The following is a 16,540-nucleotide window of genomic DNA, read 5'->3' on the forward strand; positions in this document are numbered from 1 at the left end:
TCACAGAAGCAAAAAATGGTTTCACATGGGCACAAATAGGAGGAATATACTTATTTCGTAAGCTTTATGCTAGTCCATTAGAGAATTTGAAGACACCCTAGAATTTTCTTTAGAAAACGGATGCAAATCGCATATAATAATGGCAGGCGACTTTAACGCACGGTCTACTGCCTGGGGTAGCAGAAGTTCAAACCATCATGGGCGTCTAGTTCTAGAATTCCTGAGCCAAACCAACATCAGAATAATTAATAGTGGCACGAAAAATATTTACCAAAAAGGAAATAAAGGCCCTATAATAAATCTGATGTTTGCAAATGACGCACTTAGCAAACACATTAAGTGAGAGGTGTCAGAAATATTAACAAATAGCGACCACATAGCTTTCATTGTAGGAGTTTTGTTCTCTCGAGGTCAAGAACCTTCACGCATTAATACTACACAAAAAAGAAGCTGGAAGCAAACAGATTTTGCTACTGACGTTTTTGAGGCAGACTGGAGTGCAGCAAAATGAAGTAATTGCCACGCTGAGAAAGCTAAGTATGTCACTCAGCCCGACGTCACCTACAACGCAATCAAAGTGGCGAAAACGAAAATCGTCTCAAAAAAGCATTTAAAACCCACAGGACTTCTAAAGTCAGCTATTACCCGCAGCAAAAGAAACTGTTTTGAAAATATCTTTGAAGAAGCGAATATAGACCCTGGGGAACTGTTTATACAATCTGTATGTTCAAATTCCAAAATAAGCGGCAGCAATCCAAATGAGCTCCGTTCAAAAAGAAAGTCGTCAAAGGATTATTTCCGACGTACGCCTCGATTACTAGCGCTGAGCGACGAAACGAAGCTGCTAAATGACCCCCACTGGTTACAGAAGAGGAACTACTGGCCCTAGCTAAAAAAAAAAAATCAAAACCAAAAAAGCGCCTGGAATTGATGGCATACCAAACATAGAAGAAGGATGTTCCCCGATCCCTGGAAAGTCCAGTGCCTGGTTTTAATCCCAAAATCAAAAAAACCACCAGGTGAACCTTCATCGTATCGATCCTATGTATACTCGACGCAATGGGCAATATTTACGAGAGCATAATAAGAAACCGCTTGGAGTTTGCAATCCAGGAAACAGAGGTCCACTATCGATGCACTGAAGGAAGCAGTCGACACTGCAAAAAGTGCAATAAGTGGCAAATGATGGAGACATGGAATGGTGCAAAAAAATATTGTGCGCTGATTACCTTGGATGTGAAGAATTCATTCAACTCTGCTAAATAGAGAAACATATTCGAAGCCCTATATGAAATACGTACGTTTTGAAAATAGAAGAGTGATCTAAGACACCAACGAAGGCACCAAGAGCTACCCTGTTTCAAGTGGAGTACAACAAAGTTCAGTATTAGACCCTCTTTTATGGAATCTCTTGTATGATATGGTGTTAAGAATTCCACAACCAAAAACGTTAATACAATCTTATAGTGGTAGCTGCAGCTAAAAAACTTGATGAGCACAAAACAGAAGTATTTCTCATAAGCAGCTGGAAAATAAAATTCTCACGATAGGATTTCTTCACAGCCACCGTTGAAGTATTTAGGGGACTCCAAATTGAAATTCAAGGAGCACTTGGCATACACATCAAATGAAGCAAATAAGAATTACAATGCCTTATAAAGAATAGTGGCAAAACAGAGGCTGTGTGCGCTCCAGCTGTAGACTTCTAATCGCAAAAGCGATGAGCTCAGTAACCTCAGCCAAACGACGGTGGACTCACAGACTTATACCTGACATCTATACATGGATACCTAGGCAATATGGCAGCCTAGATTTCGACCTAACGCAAATATTAAGCGAGCATTGGTGCTTCAGATGCTACCTATACAAATTTAAAAATCATGTCAGTCCGTATTGAGTACGGAGTCCATAGAAGACTCTGAACACCCGTTTTTCCATTATCCTCCGTTTCGAAACATAAACTGCCTATTTGGTAGTGTAACACTAGAAAATTTGCATGGATTTATATGTCAGTCCTCTTATAAGTTCGCGAAGCGGCAACTTCTAAATAAGACAGTTACAGCAGCGTCAGTCCGTCCGTGCTATAGAGGAGATGTAAAATGTCTTGTCACTACCATGAAATAATACCTTATCTGGTGCTTCCGTGGGAGAGTCTTGAGTTGGGATAGATTAAGATGCTTCCTCTTATTGTAAAAAAAATTTTACATTATTTTTGAAGCAAAATTCCGAGCAGGAGGAAGTTGCGATCAAGTGGCGCCAAATCACAATTGCCAAAAATTCTTAAAATTAATGTAAATATATAACATCTAGTCTATATACTAGGCCGGGTCAATTTGTGGGGAGGCAAAAAAAATCGCCCATTGCTCTATGAAAATCATATTCTAGGGATCAAAATAAGAAACTTTGCCGAAGGAACCATACCTCTGAAACGAATTCTGATGTCCCCCAATTTGAGTCGATAGGGGCAAATTTTGAAATAGAATTGAAATTACCATTTCATTCTTATTACCTCTGAAAGTGAGGAGAACTAAAGCAATAACCACTATGGTATTTCAAAAAAAAATAATAATTAGTGAAGTGACCATTCCAAATCAAAAAGTTTACAATGAATCCACCATCCTCTACACCGCAAGATGAAGCAACTACATCAACAACTATCGAAAACCCAATGAGTCATATACCCAAGCATGATGTTACTGTTTTTGGTGTGTCTACTGATTTGACTGATCTTAATTTACCAACCCATCTGGATATCTTGAGATATTATTTTTACTTAAGCGAACGTGCTAAAACAGAACAAAAAAAGTTTTCCCATAAAGCATTCACTATTCAAGTACAAGATAAGTTGATTGGAATTTGGGAAAAACTTGGTATGGAAATAATGCTGAAAAAAAGTGTATGTAATAAATTGAATAAATTGATTGACAAGTATCAAGAGCAGAAACAACACCCAACAATTTACAGAGTATGTAAAATCTCTCGAAACAATTTTTTACATTGGAACATGTAAATGCGATTTGAAGGCAGCTCCATGTGCATGCGGCTGGGTTCCCGAACGCCTCAAAGAGTTCATACACGATAAACATAATCAGAGAAGACTAACAATGAATGCATTTATGATGGAAACTGAAGAGCAAGGAGCAACGTCTATGTCATCAATGCCAACATACCAAGATCCCGATGATTCAGCATACGCACCGCCACCGGTTCAAGAAGATATGGATAGAAGCACAAGTTCACAATACACAGAGAGATACGATTGTTTTAACTTTGCCTTGGTATGTGACAGATTTGGTGTGCCTGACAGAGTAGCATCAGCATTGGGAACCGCTCTTTTGCAAAATTTTAAAATTAAAGATAAGCATGGGAAACCTCTCATCATGGATAAATCGAAAGTTCGCAGAGAAAAAGAGAAATGCGGACAATAAGTGCTTCGCAAACGGTTAGATGATACCAATTTGTTAGCGTTTTCATTCGATGGCAGAAGAGATGATACTTTAACGATAGATAAAATTGATGAGAAGTATCATACTAGAATGGTAAAAGAACCTCATCTTGTTATTCTGAGAGAACCCAATTCTGAATTGATTGGTTACGTAAGACTGGAACATGAAACCGCTGAATACAAAACAACCAAATTAAATGTTTTTTTCAACGATAAAAATATATCACTGGATACATTAATTGGAATATGCACTGACGGTGAGCCAACAAACACTGGCCCACACGGTGGAATTATCCGACGATCCGAATTGCTGTTAAAAAGACCATTGCATTGGTTTGTTTGCCTTCTACACTTCAACGAACTTCCGTTTCGGCATTTGTTTGAAGCTTTGGATAAATCAACCAGCACTGGACCAAGATCGGCAACCGGAAAACTGAGCCGTCAAATCGAAACTTGTGAAACTCTTCCGGTAAGTTATTGCTATCACTCATTTATTATAATTGTCAACCATTTTTAATTATTTTATGGATCGGGGACATCAAACCAGGGAAAATTGTACAGTCTCGGTGGCTCACCAAGGCCGCTAGATTATTGCGATTATATGTGACAACGGAAAATTCACGTGCAAATTTAAGAATTCTGGTTGAATTTATAATTAAATGTTATGTGCCAATGTACTTCAATATCAAGTATTACAGCTCTGTCGTGTACGGCAGTGCATTATTTTTCAAGTTCATTGGTTGGTCACGATTTCTAGAACCTCGTTTACGCAAAATTGTCAATCAAGTAATTAAAGATAATTCATATTATGCGCATTCGGAAAATATCTTGTTATCAATGTTGTTTGATGATAGGAAAGAAAACCGCGACTGTGCCATCAAGAAAATTCTACGCTATCGAACCGATGTTGACGAGCCAATGGAACTTAGAGTTTATAAAAAACCAGATATAAACTTTAATTGCACAAGTTATACGGAAATGATCAATTTGAATGATATAAATATCGTATTTGAACCACCATTCACGCGAAGCATTCCGTACGATACATTGAAAGAATATTTAAATCAAGATGATCCACCGTTTAATGATCCAAAAATTCCATCACACATACAAGGAACGGAACGACATGTTCAATTGCTAGCTAGCGTTTCCAAACGGGTTATACCGGAAAATGTAGAGGCTGTTATGGCGACGACATTAGAGAGCCGTGCGAAATTGCCCAAACTTGAAAGTAAAACAAACTTCAAACAATAATTCTTTTTAGTTTCTTTTCTATAACTCACTTAAATTAATTTTTTCATTTACATATGTTCTGACTAAATAAATTTCTTAAGAGAAAAAATAGATGTTATTATAAATAAATAAATAAAAAACATAGCCATTTAGCTGATTTTTTCATGTAAAGGCCAAAAATGGTGATTTTTTGAAATGATTGTATAGGGAACCCCCAGGGGAGTTCCAGGGGGTGTGCCACTGGCATGGGTGGATCGGCCGTCCAAAGTTAGTGCGGGTCGGTCATACATTTGGACTCGATTGGAGCACTCTAAATGGGTCAAAGTGGGATTTTTCAAAATTTGCGCCTACCCAAAAGTTCGACCCAAATTGGGGGACATCAAAATTCGTTTTAGAGGTATGGTTCCTTCGGCAAAGTTTCTTATTTTGATCCCTAGAATACGATTTTCATAGAGCAATGAGCGATTTTTAAATCGACTCGCCCTACTATATACCCAGCAAAGAAGCAACGTTAAATATGTACATACGAGTACAATGTGCAGAAGAAAGCATGTATATGTGTAGTATTTGCAAATTTTAAAAAGAAGTTTTTCAAACGTATTAACGCGAAGTAGACAGCATGGAAAGCAGTGGCATGATGTTTTTTAAGGAAATTGGTTTTACGTTAAAGAACGTAATCAATGATATAATAGTCGCTCTTTAATTTATCTTCATTGTGAGCTATGTGAGTGAAATATAAGATCCTTCACGTAACGGGATCAACATCCTGCATAGAAAATAACTATAAAGCAGCGGTAGTGCGGTAATAAGCACAACAAAATAAGACGAAAATAATGAAGAAAACACACAATACAACTAACGGTTCGCTTTTATTCAAAACAAACACTCAAATGAATACGACAGATGAGAAAGGTCCTTGATCTAAAATTACACACGCCGCTTTTTATTAAATTTACAATTCCCATAAATGTGCCTGATCCGCGCAATCGCTCACACAAATGTACACCAGCAACAGGTAGAGAGGATGAAACAATATCCCCAAAACAACATTATACACACTCATTCAATGCAGCCATGCTTACATATCCACACGTAGCGAAGAATGAATGGTCAAGTGTTATCTGAAATATAGTATGTAAAAAAAAATATCAAATCTTTTGTTACTACATTACATTTGAGCATAGCAATGAAACAGCTAAAAAAAAGCATTTCATAAAATGAAATTATAATATTCTATACATAAAGCTAATTTCACATTTTACCAAAAATAATTTAAAAGCACCCTTTGGTTACAGAAATCTAAAGGGAACAGGTCGGTATTACTAATTCCAAGTGGTGAATACAAGTAAGGCCCATACATATGTATATGTATGTACTTATATATAAAACTTATAATACCAGAAATTCATAGTAGAAAGCGCTGTACTAGGTGTTTTAGGATATACAGATCTAATCGGAACTTTTATCATTAATCTCTTTATTTGGACAATAGTTGGAAGAACAATTGCATATAGTTTTGGTATTATGATATTCTCTTTTCAAAAAATATATGTAAAAGCAACAACAAAGTTATCGAGTTAATTCATACAAAAGAGTATTAATGTGGTGGAGACGCTATCTTCAATCCTACTTAGTTTTGTTTTGCACATTTTAGATCAGTTTTACTATTGTGAATGGTTCAAATGAAAAATGAAAAAAAAAATAGCTTTTTGTTTTTTTTTAAGACTTACAGAAGACAGCTTTTAAATTGACATCTTAATATCATGAAATGTTGTAAATTTGTAGTAACGGCATAATCAGGAGTTCTTTTGTTTTACTTAGTTGCAAAATATTATTGACGCTGTGTGAAGTTTTATATATGTACACTTTGAATTAGTACATCTTTGCGAATAGTTTAAAGGTAGCTGGGTGGTTAAGTCAGGATTTCGATGATTTTTCTTGCGTTCATTATGGTCGTGCTTGAGATAATAAGTTTATAAGTTAATTTTTCTCTTTAACAAATCTGTTCTTTTATATTTTTTTTTATTAATTACTCCGCCGATCTTGGTTTTCACTTTTTTATTCGTAAATCTTAACTTTAGGCAATATAAAATGAAAAAATAAGATCGGTGTGTGATGTATAATGGCCCAATCACCAATTTCACAACTATGTTGTACACGGTCAGTCATATTTTTTTGATGTTTATGTTTATTTCTTAATCTGAAATAATAACGTCGTTACGGAAAGCCAAAATATTGGTTAAGTACTTACGTAGTGGACGACAAATCGCAACGGTCAACAGCATTTCTGGTCACGGGTTATACTCGTACATATCTCAAAATAAGAATAAAAATACAAAATTTCAATGTTTGCTTTTACATATGTATAAAAAGTGGAAAAATTTAACTCAATAAAATACAAAAAAAAATTACAAATAAATGATATGTGCATACATATAATAAGATATAATGGAAATCCATTTAGGATTCATTCTTAAAACAAAAATTTTAAAATAGTCTATAAATTTAAAAAATGAACAGTTTTACTTTTCCTGTCATGTAGAAATTTCTCTTATTTACGCCCAAATATAGTTCGCAGTACTGACCTTGGCAACATTTCTCAAATTGAAACCAAACAGTACTACCTTAAATTTTTCCGAAAAAATATAACTATCCGCAATATTTTTAGATAAACTGAAAGTTTTGGAAAAAAAATCTTCAAATATTTGTTAAATCATCATCTGGTTCCTTCATATTTTTTGCCCTGCAAACTTCATTGCTTCACTTCATTTTTTCACCTCGATACCAGCCAATACTAACCCTTAACATACATACAAGGTGCGTTCCAAAGTAAACAGGACTTTTTAATTCTAGCGCCCCCTAGAGGCGCCATCTGTATGTCGACTGGTGCATTAGAATCTGCGAACATTTGGGCTTAAGAACCGTGTGTGCACGGTTTGTTCTGCATAAATTGATTGACGACCAAAAATTGTCTCATCAACCCCGTATTCACCTGATATGCGTGCGACTACTTCCTTTTCGGAAATATGCATTTGCCCATGAAAGAAAAGCCTTATGCAGACGTAGAGGCCATACCGGCTGACGATCTAAAACACTCGTCAGCTTTGGACCGTGCAAAAAGCTGTATTGAAGCAGAAGGAGACTATTTTGAATGAAATAAATTGATTTTGACGAAAAAACCATTTGTTCTGTTTTTTTCTAAGTCCTGTTAACTTTGGAACACACCTTGTATTAACCCAATTAATTTTATCAAAATAGTTAACAATTATTATACATGAAAACACAATGGAACTCACTTTTTGTCCTGATTTTTAAATGCAAATTGAAGTAAGCCTGATATGTTTCGTAAAATGGATAGAAAATCAAAAATGCTCAAATCGCTATATGTAATTGCTTCAAAGAGCAAATATTTTCGATTTGTAATGGTCCTTTCCTAAAATATTTGTTAGTATGTATAACCTGAATATATTAAGTAATACCCATCGCAAAAAAAAAAATTGTTACCCTGTGTTATTAATGGTTTCAATGTCATTGGAACTAGAGATAACTGATAAGTTCTCTATATCATCGTGAATCAACGTATACGTAACGACTAAAGTACATCGCTTTTTATACTCTTGCATCAGAAGATAACCCCGTCCACTCCTCATATAACGGTACTGTTAAATACTACCAAAAGTGCGAGTAGTCAATAACTAAATACGCCAGAGACATAAAATTGTATGCATGAGATGGTACAAGAGGCCTTTATAGAAGCCGGGTTTAAAATTGGACAATAGGAGTCACACCGCCCACTTTTAGTCGTAATTCTTTCGTAACTTAGTATAAATAAAGTATTTTTCTTACGTTTATTACATATTTCAGCAGTATACTTTTACTTTTAAGTAGATATTACAAATATTTTAAATATATTAACACGCGTGTCAAATTTCTTAAATTTTTGAAACATATACATAAGCATTGTGGATGTACAAATTTCAATTTTCTATATATGTACATAAATAAAAATGAATCGCAAAAATGTATGTACGCTCATAACTTTCATACGGCTGAACCAAATTTGATAATTCTTTTTTTAAAATGTTCGTTGAGGTTCAGGGATGGTTTCTGCTGATAAAAAAATTCTAAAAACAGCACTTTTCTTTTTCTCATACAAAAGAATGAATGTTTGTTCGTTAGTAACGCTAAGATAACGGCTGAACCAATATTGATGAAATTTTAAGAGGTTGTTCGTTGTGGATCGGGAAAGGTTTAGAAATAAAAAACCTGTATGTCTTTCATGAGGAAAAGTCGGAAAATTGAACAATTCCAAAAAGTAAATTTTTTCCATACAAATCTTTTTATTCAATTTTTTTGTTTTGTTTTTCAATTATTTAAATCTTTCAAATTTAACGTTTGCTTCAAAAATCTTTGAAAATTATTCAGTGCAAATGCTATGTGTTTTTCACACAAAGTGATCAATTACAGATTGAAATTTGTCACGATGCCATGAAGAGGTTGCGCTAATATCGGTCGGCGTTCTTTTTGGCATCAACATACATTAGCAGCCCAAGGCACATGAACGAGTACTCCCAGGATGCAATGACATACGTGCGGTATTATGGGTCGCGATCAATCAGAAAGCGATCGTCACGATGTCACAGCAAGACTTTTCAAGCAACAGCTTCTATGGACATTATCTTGAAGCAACGCATATATGGTGCTGTTAGATGCTAGATGTACTCTGTTGAGTGGCAAAAGAGAGGTTTGCCGCACGCACACATTCTTCTTTGGATGTTGGAAGGTGGTTACACCAGATCAAATTGATGAAATCATTCAATCATGCGGCAATTCTTAATGCAAAGAAAGATCCAGTATTATACGAAGTGATGAAAACCAATATGGTTCATGGACCTTGCGGACACCACAATCTCACTGAGGTTTGTATGTCTGTCAATAAATGCACGAAACAGTATCCACGTACTTTTCTTTCGGAAACATAAACTAGAAATGATGGATATCCACTCTATCGGCGTCGCTCACCAGATAACAGAACATTTAGCATTCAATTTAGAGGCGTGAGTATCGAAGTTGACAACACATGGATCGTACCATATTCGCCACTGTTGCAGTTTGGTGTAATCGATAAAATACGTTTGTAAGTACGTCACCAAAGGAAGCAACATGGCGGTTATTGGTCTTGAACGATATGGTCGATTCGTGAACTGCACTAAAGCGCTTTGTAGGATATTTACTTTTGCAATTCATGAACGTTTTCCGACTGTTGTGCGTCTCGCAGTTAATTTGGAGAATGGCCAAATAGTGTATTTCAACCCAGAGAATATAATACAGCTGGTGGAAACATCGCCAGCAACAAAATTAACATTGACGAGTTTTTTCTCAACTTTCGTCAGTGATTCGTTTGTGAGAACATTGCTCTATTCGAAAATACCTTGATATTGTACTTGGAATGCATCGTCGAATAGTTACGCAGAAAGCAAGGCTAACCAGTAGATTGACATCCAGGTGTGTTATCAACTAATGCATTAGGACGAATTTACACAATCCACCCAAAAAACGACGATTGTCTATACCTTCGGTTGCTATTGATTAATGTACGCGGTTCAACTTTATTTGAGTCATTGCTTACTGTGAATGGTTCGATGTGGCAAGTTTTGGAGAAGTAAGCCAGCAATTACAAATGCTGGAACACGCTAATCACTGGAATGAAAATGAAGTTCGCACACTTTTCTATATAAACATCGACATTGCCGGAAGACATTTTACATCGTGTTCGCTAAAATGGTACAATTTCGGTTGATACTTCCGGTGGTTCGATAGCAATTCCATATGCCGTTTATCAATTCACGAAAGATGAACTCATCACGAATGTTCGCACATTGGCCAAATTATCGTAACTACGATTCCTCAAGTGCACGCGCAATGTTAGCTGCCAAACTTACCGATGTTGTTGACTTACACTGGAAGATTCAAAGTCAAATTCTGGGAGACTTGCGCTCATACAAATCGATCGATCGTCTTGATAATGAAGATGACGCCGTGAATTATCCAGTGGTATTTCTAAATTCTTTGACAGGTTTGGTATGCCACCGCATCATTTGCGGCTCAAAGTAGGATCCGTCGTTAATATGTTTCGCAATCTTCATGCGCCGAAAGTGTGTAATGTAATGTACCGACTGATTGTGACGCACCTATCGAATACAAGGGGGAGAATGATTCTTCTTCTTAATTGGGGAGAATGCTTGATTCTACGAATTCCTTTGAGGTCTAACGACTTTTCATTTGAGTTCAAACATTTGTGATGTCAATCAACAGGACCTGAAGAAAGTCGCATAGTGTGAGGCATAAATTTGGAAATGCTATGTTTTTCTCACGGCCGTGGCGTGCTCACGAGTTGGAAAACCATCATTTCTGTACACCGGAGCAGAAACCAAAAAATGTTGTTTATAAAGACACATGGAAAAAGAACAAAAACAAAAATGAAATGATAAATTTAACTTTCTTTTCATTTCAAAATACATAATTTCACGCAGGACAACGGCTGCGGGGTCAGCTAGTTTTAAATAAGTTTTAGTTATTTAACGCCATAGTTGTAAGAGCAGTGTAAGATATATTTAAACCATTCCTTTTGATGGAAGTTTCAGCAAGTTTGATAGGATGAACTTCAGTGGTTTGGAAGATATGTTTGTACATTTATAAATTTAGACGCCGGCCCACGTCAGTTAAAAAAATGTTTGCCCAAAAGGGCTCTCTGCGATCCCTTAAATTACATTACAATTGTATCTTAATTTAGTACTTAGTGACAATGACACTTTATAAGTTTCCGTTTAATGGCATTTGATGGGCATGGCAGTAGTCCCATTACGCCCATGTACGAACTCGTCCTCCCCCAGACAGACGGACGGACAAACATATATCCGGATTTGAAGTCATGAAGAAACCGAAAATGGTAACCTGATCGAAAAAATTATTTAACTTTTAAAACTCTTGTGGTATAATTTTTATATTCTTTTGCCATGTCGTTGTATTGTCTTAAAACATATGCACATATCTAAACCCGTTTTAATACTGATTCAAATCAATTAACTGAGCAAATTGCAACACCTGTTGAAATTGTTTTCATACATACTTACTACATCTACTGACTTCATTGAGCGAAATTGTCTCATACGTATACTCAGCTGTTTTAGTAGCTGAGAGAACACTTGAAATCCCTTACAAGGAGAGCGAAGAATTCCTAAAATCTTTAAAGGATTAATTGGAAACAAATTTGCTTCCGGCATATTTGAACATTTCAAATCACGCCTTATGTTCACTTAAAATTACCTTGACCAATTTCACACCGCTACGATCAAATAATGTATACACAGCCATACATATGCACACGCATTTGTATAAACAAACAAGAAGCACGTTTGCAACAAGTGCAAATGCCAAGGAAACCTTTCATGACCATAGCATGATTCCTTACAATTGTGCTAATGATTATTGTGTGTCCCCGCTGTGACCTTTGAGATGCCTGCAGACGTACGTTTTCTATGTGCATTCATATGTATGCAATGTACTCGTATGTCTGATAGCTCTTGAATATTTCTTCCTGGTGTTATATTTACAAACTCCGAATAAAGACTACCTGCAGCCATCTGGTCACGTTTAGTGACCAAATGTAAAATCTCGGTTATCATCTGGACAATTTCGGTCGAGCTGCACCTTTCACAATTAGTCATTTTGATCTTTCTGCTGGATTATCTCCTCCGCTCAATGCATAACATTGTGTGTGCGTGAAAAATTCCTGCCAACGCTGTTTAAGTGAATACATGCTTAGACTGTTAGCACTTGCTAGGGACTGGTATGAATGTTACACCATGTATGAATGTGCGTTCATATAACCGCAAGAAGGTTCTAAACAGGATGTTACATTGCGATTATCATGGACCGTAACCAACACATTTCATTAACAAATTAGTATAAAAACAATTTTTTAGGATATCAACATTTGTTGTGGATATCCTCATTTCCGCATTGTGAATATCTGCGCAACTTCATAACGGCCGAATATAACTGTTATCTCCCTCACCTTGTGTGATCTTTTCGTTTAAATAATTATACATTATATTTATTTTAGAAAATAGTATTTTTTAACCAAATATAAAAAATATTTATATATAAAAGTTAAGGTATAATTTTATATTATTTTTAAACAAGCTGACTTGCGTCTGCAATTTTTCTTAATTTAATGGTGTTAAAAGTAATTACAACTAATTTCTTAATGCAGAATTAGACCAATGTTTGTAACGGATCACGCAGATGCAGCGCCAACATTTCGATTTACTGATACTTGTAAGTATCATATATACAGGGTGGCGCATGAATCGTGCTACAAAAACAAACCGTAATAACTTTTTTCTGCTGAATATTCGGCTTACTTAAATTTTTTTTTTTAAATATGTAAATGCTTTTGGCGTCACTCCTCCGAGTAAATGGAATATTACGAGGGCTGCTATATATATTTCTGGTCTAATAATGAAAATAGGAATATTTATCAACTAAAATGGTTTTATTGTTTTTCAAAATATTCTCCATCAAGATTTATATACTTTTGCATTCGCTCAAACCAATTTTCGAAGCACTTTTTCCACTCCGATTGAGACACACCTCCAAAACATGGTTTTTGAATGCTTCAACAGCATCTTCTGGCGACGAAAATCGTTGACCACGCATTATTTTCTTGATGTGTGGGAATAAAAAGAAGTCATTTGGTGCCAAGTCAGGGCTGTACGGCGGATGACCCTTCAATTCGACGTTTTGGCCGGTCAAGCAGAACAGTCGCCACATGACCAGTTTTGCCGAAGAAACAGGCGACCATTTGCTTCGAAGTGCTTCTTCCACGAACAACTTTCGTTGGATTTGGCTCGTCTTGGAAGACCCACACGGTCGATTGCTGTTTTGTTTCGGGCTCATACGCATAGATCCATGATTCGTCACCTGTGACGATCTTATAAATGTCTTTTGAAGCACCGCGATCGTATTTTTGCAGCATTTCTTTACACCAATCCACACGAGCTTTTTTTGAGCGATTGTCAAATTGTGCGGAATCCAACGAGAACAAACATTTTTTACGGCCAGGTGTTCATATCGAATGTATGCTGGTGGGAGAAATGCATAGGCATGCCTCTATCTGAAGGTATGTTACATGACGGTCTTGCATTATCAGTTCACGTACGGCATCGATGTTTTCTGGCACAACGACTGTTTTTGGATGACCTTCACGGAATTCGTCTTTGAGCGAGCGTCGGCCACGATTGAATTCGTTGTACCAGTTTTTCACAGTGCTATAGAATGGTGCCTTACAAAGATTTTAGTTCATCGATGCACTCTTGTCGTAATAATCCACGTCGAACGTTATGAAAAATGATCGCACGAAAATGTTCACGAGTTAATTCCATTTTTTTTTAATTCCCTGTAAATAAAACAATTCACGATTAAACGTCAAAACGTTCCGAGTGATGCTATGCTAAAAAATGTCAAACTTTCCAATGGAAATGTCAACTAGTGTTGCCTAGGCCAGAAGTATATATAGCAGCCCTCGTATGAGGTTGGCAAACATGTTTGCCTAATATGGAAGTATCGCAAGAAGGTCGTACCATCGAGATCCGTATTTTCGTGTTCAAGAAACAAACCCATCTGTTGCATCGTTAATACAGGCAAATCTAAGAGTTTCGACTCGTAACTTATCGTTAGCAGACGGACGATAATTAATGATGACTTAAAACCGTTTCCGTACAAAGTTCAAATAACAAGCCGGTTAAAAAAATAAAATTTGCTAAACAATACAAAAAATAAATGTTTTGCATTGTTTAAAGCGTAACATGGGTTTCCAAAATCGAATTTTTTATTATATTATAATTTATAATTTTAATTTATATTATTGTCTTATTCAATTCTAGAATATCTCCAGAATATGGTTCTAAATTTTCAAGTTGATCCGAGTAATACTTTCGGAGATACAGACTTGAGAACTGGTGCGGTTGAGAATAGCTAGGCCAAGTGCCCATCAATTGGCAAGATTTATCGAGAACTACTCAACCGATCTTCATGAAATTTTATACAGGTCTTTGAGATGTAACTCCTAATGACTTGGACGAAGGATTTTTTTTCGTTTACAACTATTTAAAAGCAAATGTTGCGAAATTTTCACTGAAATTTTTTATTTTTGGTTAAAATGTCTGCCAAAAATCCAATTTTTAGTTTTTTACCTTCGTTTAAGTTCTAAGTTAAGGTTTTAACCACAATACGTATTTTTTCACTTTAGATGATCCTGTAAGGAGTTATCCTGCCAACGCGAGTAGCTCTTTTTTGCGAGAGGTCACCGGAAATGGCGTCACAATGACCGAGTTTAAAATAACTTTTTCCAAAAATTTCAGAATTTCTTTTTTAACAGTGGCACAATTCGTGCGCCGTCCTGTATAAAGAACTCTAACTAATAAATACATTTTATTGTAAACAAAAAAATACATACCACCGTATACATATTTATGTACATACATATATATTTAAAAGTTATACAACTTCCCTATTTATTACTCATAAATGTTTTTTTCTAACAAATGTGTTTTTAATCAACTTACTTGAACTTGCAAGAGATTGCTCAAAAGTTAAAATTTGAATATAAGGTACTAATCACCGTCACCTGCAATGCAAAATAACGTATCATCAAAAAATTCGAAATTGAGTGTCTTATTGATTACGCTTCACTACTTCAAATTACGTACATAATATTGCATAGGTCCAACATTTCCAGGTTCTGCCCTCAGATATAAACCAGTTTTAACCAATATTAAATTTTTTTTCACTCATGTTCCATTTTATTTCGTGTTTCGTTCATGCCACTGTAAATTTCCGAAAATGTTGTTACGTTATTTTGCATTTCAGGTGACGATATGTATGTACATATATTCATGCAATTCATATAATGTAGAACATGGGCACCAAAGATGGTGGAAAACAGTCCACGATTACTCTTTCCTTCGATGATAGTTAACCTCTGATTTTGCACGCATACATATATGTATGTATGTATGTATGTAAGTAGTGTCGTAATAAAGAATGAATGTAGAAAGCTTTTGTAAATAAAATTGTTTATACGTATAATATAATTACTATGCAAAATAGTGGTATTGTAACAATTAAGTAATTTAGGAATATTACTTACAAATGTATGTACATTAGGGTGTGTCATTCTGAGGCAACCTTTTTTTTCAACTGAAAAACAGGCTCAAAACTTTCGAAAATGTGTAAAAAAATCACTCAAAAGATGAGCTCTTAATATTAATATTAATATCTTTCAAATTTTCTGTTTTCCATATAAATAACATGGAAAAAGAATATTTTTTTTTTGTGGTGGTTATTGTGCGGAGGTTTTATATGTGCACGCGATGGCTGCCAGTAGGGATGGTAAACTCGATTCCGATTCTACTCGATAATCGAGTTTTCTCGTTAAATAATCGATTTTTCGGAATCGATCTTCAGTAGTCGAAGTCGATTAAGAATCGGTTCTTGACATTCGAAAAATCGTTTATTTTACTAGGAAACTCGATTGTATTTCTTACTTGTTACACTCTCGCATATTACACAGCTCTACAAAAATAAAAGTAATTTCCATGAACTACGCAGAAACAATAATGTCGCCAAATACCCAGATATCGGTACAGTATATTTATGGAATCACATCACTTGTGAAACATTTACAGTAAAATTCTTCAAAGTGAAGTGATGAATTTAATACATGATCAAGTTAGGAAAGATGAAACAATTTGTCAAAGTGTTCGACGTGGAAATTTCTTTCAGTTTTAGTGACGTTTG

General features: G+C 35.5%; 1 pseudogene; it reads left to right on the forward strand.

Annotated features, from left to right (window-relative positions):
* The first annotated feature begins 3,200 nt into the window (after positions 1-3,200).
* On the forward strand, positions 3,201-14,662 carry LOC125778244 (uncharacterized; annotated as a pseudogene).
* Positions 14,663-16,540: the final 1,878 nt, after the last annotated feature.

Source organism: Bactrocera dorsalis, chromosome 4 (genome assembly GCF_023373825.1).
Source record: "Bactrocera dorsalis isolate Fly_Bdor chromosome 4, ASM2337382v1, whole genome shotgun sequence".
NCBI classification, from domain to species: Eukaryota; Metazoa; Arthropoda; class Insecta; order Diptera; family Tephritidae; genus Bactrocera; species Bactrocera dorsalis.